This window comes from Arachis hypogaea, chromosome 4, assembly GCF_003086295.3.
Source record: "Arachis hypogaea cultivar Tifrunner chromosome 4, arahy.Tifrunner.gnm2.J5K5, whole genome shotgun sequence".
NCBI classification, from domain to species: Eukaryota; Viridiplantae; Streptophyta; class Magnoliopsida; order Fabales; family Fabaceae; genus Arachis; species Arachis hypogaea.
The window spans coordinates 86,333,653-86,340,386 of NC_092039.1; the positions used below are offsets into that span (position 1 = coordinate 86,333,653).

Below are 6,734 nucleotides of genomic sequence, written 5' to 3' on the forward strand. Positions count from 1 at the left end.
ATCGATATCTAAGCCATTCTCAATATCATCATCATTCGTCAATCCATATCTTATTTCCAAATTCATTCAAAAATCACATTTCAAATCAGTTCTCATCATCCTTCTTTTCATTATTCAACAATCTCAATCCAAAACATAATGCTTTCTTTTCTAAATAAATCACTCTTAAAACATATAACGTTTAAAAACTAATTTTTTTAAATAATTACTTCAATTGAAACTTCCAATTTTATAAAATTTCGACAGCATCTCCTCTAAAACTTGGATTTTGCCACCCTTTCTGGGTCCTAACCAAACCAAATCAAACACCTGTTAATCAGTCAAATCACTTCCAATAACCATTATCACAATAACAACACTCAACCCAAGAAAATTACAAAATCCAGAATTCAATCAACCAATCCTATAAATCACAATTTTAACCAACATCAACCAACATCAACAATCAATAATTAAGAATTCTCGGTCTTCTCTAAACAGTTTCAAACCAAACCGTTCCTCAAAACCTTTTCGATTCATTTCCAAAATACCAAATCATTCTGAATAGACAAACCATTTTCAAATATTAAGTCTTTTCTAAATTTGTTTTAAAATCAAATTCCGATATTAAATCGGGTTCAATGTCAAATCAAATTTCAATATTAAATCTTTTCTAAAACCAAATCGTTTCCAAAATTAAACTAAATGCCAATATTAAATCTCTTCCAATAATTCCAGGAAAATCACTTTAACAACATCAGTCAACCAGTTAGAATATTCAACTTTCTCATTTGATCAATCAATCAAACTAACAATCTAATTCATCCAAAATAACTCAATTCAATTCATATGACTCACGAAATCACAAAAATGTATTTTACGCATTAATATCGATTTATAACAACTCTGAAAAGTAAAACAAGTTTAAGAAAAATGCCCCTACCTCGATTAACCAAACTTAGGAATTAAACATGACAATCCTAGCTAGTCTGAACTCACGACATCAATGACAATTCCAACGTAATCCCGTGACAACAACATTCAGTAGTTCCAAACAAGGGCGACAGTGCCGAGATATGACAATAACGACTCTGGTAAATTAAACGAATCAAAACTAGCTGAGTAAATAAAATGGCACAAAGAAGATTCATAGCGATCTTACCCATGAACTTACCAAGATGAAAAATGGTGGTTACAACATCTCCCACTACAATCAATCAACAGTAAGGATACAACCAGGTTCATCACCAACACCGGCAGTAACTGCGAGCTCTGGAACACCAATAGTAACAGCAGCAGCTGCGGAGGTATCTATCACCACCTTCTTCCTTTCCTTGCTCAGACTCCTCCCTGTGGCGCAGCAACAACGTGCCCTAGCGACAGCAGTGGTAACAACCCCCTTCGGCTTCAAGCTGCACAGCAGTTTGCCTTTACGAGCGGCGGCTTCGATTGACGACAGTGGTGGCGTCTTGCATAGAGACGACAAGGCTCGACAGGGCAGCGACGATGCGCGAAGACAGCCCGTCCAACTCGCGCGAGCTCCCTAGCAACGGCCCTGGGCAGAACGGCACGCCTTCCTTCTGCTCACGAACCTCCATGGCCGGCGGCTTGGTGGCGGCGTCTTCTTCCTCAGCTCCCTCTCTCTTAATATACGCGCTCTCTCGGATCTCCCTCCTAACGGCACAGTTACGGCGACGGTGGCAGTAATGCCCACCGGCGCCATCTCCCTCTCTTCTCCCTTCTCACTTTCTTTCTTCTCTTCCTTCCGTCCCCCATTTCTCTTTCCCTCTTTCCTTCTTTCTTTCTTCCATGAATTTGTTGCTGGGTTTGGGAAAAGAAAAGGGATTTTGGTGGCTGAAGGAGGTAAGGTGGCTAGTGTTAGGGAAATTAGGGTTAGGGTGGTGTTTTGGGGATTTAGGATTTTAATTTAGGAATTAGGATTTTGTGATAAAATTTGGAGATTTTGGGTTTAATTTGAGTAAAATCATTTTAATAAAATTAGAGCATAAAGCATTAATATTTGAAAAACTAATTTAATCTCTAAAGTTTTTTTAAAATATTATTTGTGGTATAAAAATACTAATTGATTCTCAATAAATTATTCTAATTGAAAATATATAGTAATATAATTAATTTTCTTTATCTTTGACTTAAAGTATTAAATGATATAAATATAAATCTTCTAAAATCAAATCATATAAAATTCTTATCATTTCATAACTACCAATTTTATAATTTAAATATAGAAAACAATTCAATAATTATAAAATTAGACAAAATTTCTAATTTAAATAGCCAAACCTCATTATTTCTCGAATTTTTAGAACTTTAATCATAAATAAGAAAACAATCCATAAGTATTGAGTTTGGATAAAAACCTTAATTTATTTCAAATCCAATTAATTGCCTTTAATTATTTTCAATAAAAATAATTTCTAAAATTAAAATTATAAATAAATATATGATTTGAAATTAATTCAAAATAGAACTTTTCAAAAGTCTTGGGTCTTACAAACTGAGCCCAGATATGAATTGAATTCACACTGCTTTGTTAAAAGACCTAGTGAGATAATCACTAAATCACATTCTATGATTATAGGTAGATATTTTCATTTGACGATAATTTATCTGATGGAGAAAGACAGACGCAATCCATCACCCTCAACAATCACGTTCTAAGATTTTAATAACATAACTATTTGTTATATCTTTTTCAAGTTTCCATATCCTTTATTTAATAAAATAAGTTAAATGAAGTTAGACAAAATAAAGCTGAAAAAAATTACGACTGCAGAAGAATAAAAGTACCTATCGATTTCTTGGCATCTATATTTTCCAGTCAATGGTCTGAAATTAATAATCTACAGGCAGTATGGTTCACGAGGATCAATAATAAAGCTAAGCAAATAAGTATTGACATTTCCACTTCTCCAAAGAGTTCAAATGATAAGAAACAACATCAAAGGAGCATAGCTGGTGAAGATGAAACAGAACCATTTTCTTAGTCTTCAAATTCATTCTGGTGATCCAAAAGATAGTTGGCTGCCAGGTCCTTATTTTTGTTGCATGCAAAGAACACCTCCAACACAAGATCTCTATCAAATCCCATATCTTGAAGCTGCAAAAGAACAACATAGGGACAAGAATAAGATACTAACATTAGCAAGTAGTACATCATAAACAAATTTCAATGGAGAGCATTCTCAATGGCTTACCCTTTGAATAGCCTCATTCTCTTCCGGGGTGATAGTGATGGTCTGGAGCACTGCAGAAGCCAACTCACTTGGTAGATTCCTGATGAGAGAATTTATTGTATAGTTTGGAATCAATCAAAACAAGCATCAATTCATTGGTAGCATAGTCCAAACCAACAATGAATTCTCTTAATCAAATGTTTACAAATTCTAATTAACCGAGAGTATTTAAGCCTCGGGTCGTCTTTTCTAGGAGTTGCAATGAAATGTCATATATTTGGCTATGAGAGAGCATGGGAATTGGGAATGCAAGAAAGTAAGAAATGTAAATAGCAAGAAAGCAAATAAACATGCAAGGAATGTAAATGGCAACTCAAAGCAAGAATTGGGGAATTTAGGTTTCCTATCCTAGTTATGGACCACAAACATGACAATTGTGTAGAATCAATCCAAATTAGTCAATCCTCCTTGAGAATTAGTCAAAGGGCATAATTGGTCTCAATCCATAAGTCCTAGTCAACTCACTAATTACTTAGTGAAAGACTAGCGTCAATAGAAACCAAACCAATTAGCCATTCCCACACTATGCGGAATGGACATCCACAACTCAATTCCACCCAAACAACCAATTTCTCAACCAAGAGTGTGAAAACTAAATATGCAAGAAATTAAACATCAAAGCAATTAAATGCAAGGAAAGGAAACTTCAAATGCAAGAAACCTCTTGGCAAGTAATTGAGAGCTAAGGTCACCTATCCTAGACATTGACTACAAACATATGATGATTATGAAGAGTTAATCCTACTTAGTTAACCTTACATCGAAGATAAGTCAAATAGGCATAGTTGATTCCAATCCCTAAGTCCTATGTCAACACTAAGGGGTCACATAGTGTCAAAGGAGACCAAATCAACTAACTACTCTAATGTATCAAACAAGAATGGACATCAATGATTTAAGGATCACCAAAGTCACCAATTTCAAGCCAAGAGTGGAGAAAAACTATGTAAAAACTAAGTCAAGCATTTTATCAAACACTTGGTGTGCATGAAAATAAAATAATATTAAATTACATTAAAAATAAAAGCTAACTACCAAAAGCAAGAAAATGACAATAACAATTAAAGAAAGCATTAAATGAGCATAAAACATAAATTACATTAATTAAAAATTAAAATATCAAAAGTGTGCATAGACAGAAAAATGACAAAATAAAGGAAAATAACAAGAGAAATGAAGAAGAACAAAAATGCAATAACAATAAATGACAAGGAAAAGTAAATGAAAACAAGAATTAAAAGTAGAAATTACAAGAAATTAAACTAAAGAATCTTAATTCTAGAGAGAGGGGGAGCTTCTCTCTCTAGAAAACTAACAAAAATATGTAAAAACCTAAATCTAAGTGCTCTCCCCTTCTCCAAACTTCAATTTGGCTTGAAATAGCTTCAGAAATGAGTTGGATTGGGTTTTGGGGGACCAAAAATCACTGCCAACGAGTTGCAATTGATAAGGTCACGTGTAGGGACCTGTACGGATGCACAGATGTGTGCGTCCGCACACATGCTGAATCCTGACTTGTGTGTACGCATAAGTACCTGTGCGTACGCACACTTAGACTTATGTCCACTATAGCAAATTGCATATCATTTTGAAGCCCCGGATGTTAGCTTTCCAATGCCACTGGAACCGCCTCATTTTGGACCTCTGTAGCTCAAGTTATGACCAATTTACAAATCCTGTACAGAGAGGTCAGGATTGACAGCTTTCCAAATCCTTCATTTCTTGAATTCTTCCACTTTACATGCTTTACTTCCACTTCTTCAAGCCATTTTTGCCTTCAAAACCTTAAATCACTCAAACAAATATATCAAGACATCGAATGAGAGAAAGGTGAATTAAAATTAGCAGTTTAAGCATGAAAAGTATGTTTTTCACAATTAAGCACAATTTAGGAAGAATTCATGAAAATATGCTATTTCAATGGATAAATGCAAGAAAAGTTGATGAAATCCACCCAAATAGAGAAAATAAATATCATGAAATGTGGATTCACAATTCCTGATCAAACAATTCAAAACAACAGCCTTAGCATACACATATCTTATGAAGTCAATAAAATCCCAAATACATTGGGGACTTTGCATTTATACACGCGGGGATTATAGGACGTGTTTACTCATACAATATGAATATGAATGAAAAACTTAAAAAAAAGCTACAGACTTGAGAAATTCAGCATCTTACTCTTCTCCATCAGGTTCATTTATCAAGCGTAAGAAATCAGTAAATCAAATCAATGCATTAAACCAGAAAGTTAACAATGAGAAATTTAAACTATATACGTCACAACTTTATGCTAATAAATTCAATATTGTGACTCCTAGTGCTTCCTAAGTATTAAGATTATCAATTCTACTAAGATGAGGAAGCCATTAAGAGAAGCAAAGAATTAAAAAGTGGTGAGAGAGACATAAATCAATGGTCTCACCCATACCAAGAGAATCAGTCAGGTATCTATTTCACTAGGAAGCGTGTTGAGGTGGCGGCGGCAACGTGTTGCGCAGTGACGGTGGCAGGAAGTTGCGGCATCGTTTGAGGTGTGTTGCGGTGGTGAGGATAAGCGAACAAGAGATGTAGCAGAGAGAGAGTATGAGAGAATGGCAATGATTGAAAGTGGGAAAAAACCCTAACAGATCAAATGTTTCTCTTCTCTGAATTTGAAATTAAAAGGAAAAGGAAAAAATGTGTAAAAAACAAAAAATAGAGGAATCAATATTTAATTATTAATATTTCCAAAAATAAAAAAATAGAATATATTTTGTAATTATTTTGATGATGGTTAATCATACTCCTACATAAAAGTAGGAGTAAAGAATCCATGCCCTATTTTTATAAGAAGGGAGTAGAAAGTTTTAGTTTGCATTCACAAATTAGGATGTATTTGGTTTGGGATTTGAATAATGAAAAGTATGTTTAAGATTTTAAATTGTTTGAATACTTCAATTTTTAGTTTGTCTTTTTTTTTTTTTTTGTGTGAAGGCAGCGGTGATTTTGTATTCAAATTTATGTTTATAGGAAACAAAAAGTTTTAGCTTTTATATTTATAAATTAGCGGTTGACCATTAACTTTAAAAATTTAGAGTAAAGTGACAAATAAACTCCTGAAAATTCATACTTCGGATATATTAGTTCCTAAAAAATACTAAAAAAATCTTTCAGGATAGCAGATATGGATATACTACCTTTAAATTAGTCCCTATTATTAACATAGAAGATCTTAATTTAAAAAAACCTGTCTATGTTTGTTATCTTAAAGGGTTTTATTGATATTTTTTAAGGATTAATGTAACACCTCGAGATTTTGAAAATTAAAAAATGAGTTATTTGTGATTATTTTCAAAAATATTATTTACGGAAAGTAATTAAATCAAAATTAGGGCAAGTTACTTAAATAAAATAAATGGCAATCAAAATTACCCATATACAATTTTTCACAAAAGGATTACTCATATACATGTTTTCATAATTCTATGTAAACTATTATTCCCCGTAAAAGTATAC

At 33.2% G+C, this 6,734-nt stretch overlaps 1 long non-coding RNA gene across 1 annotated transcript; it reads right to left on the reverse strand.

The window, feature by feature from the left end:
- Positions 1 to 2,794: 2,794 nt before the first annotated feature.
- Positions 2,795 to 5,457, reverse strand: LOC112794324 (uncharacterized). The gene is made up of 3 exons (XR_003198812.2): positions 5,418 to 5,457; positions 3,195 to 3,273; positions 2,795 to 3,097 (listed from the first exon to the last, which is right to left on the reverse strand). It is a non-coding gene; the product is annotated as an uncharacterized lncRNA (long non-coding RNA).
- Positions 5,458 to 6,734: the final 1,277 nt, after the last annotated feature.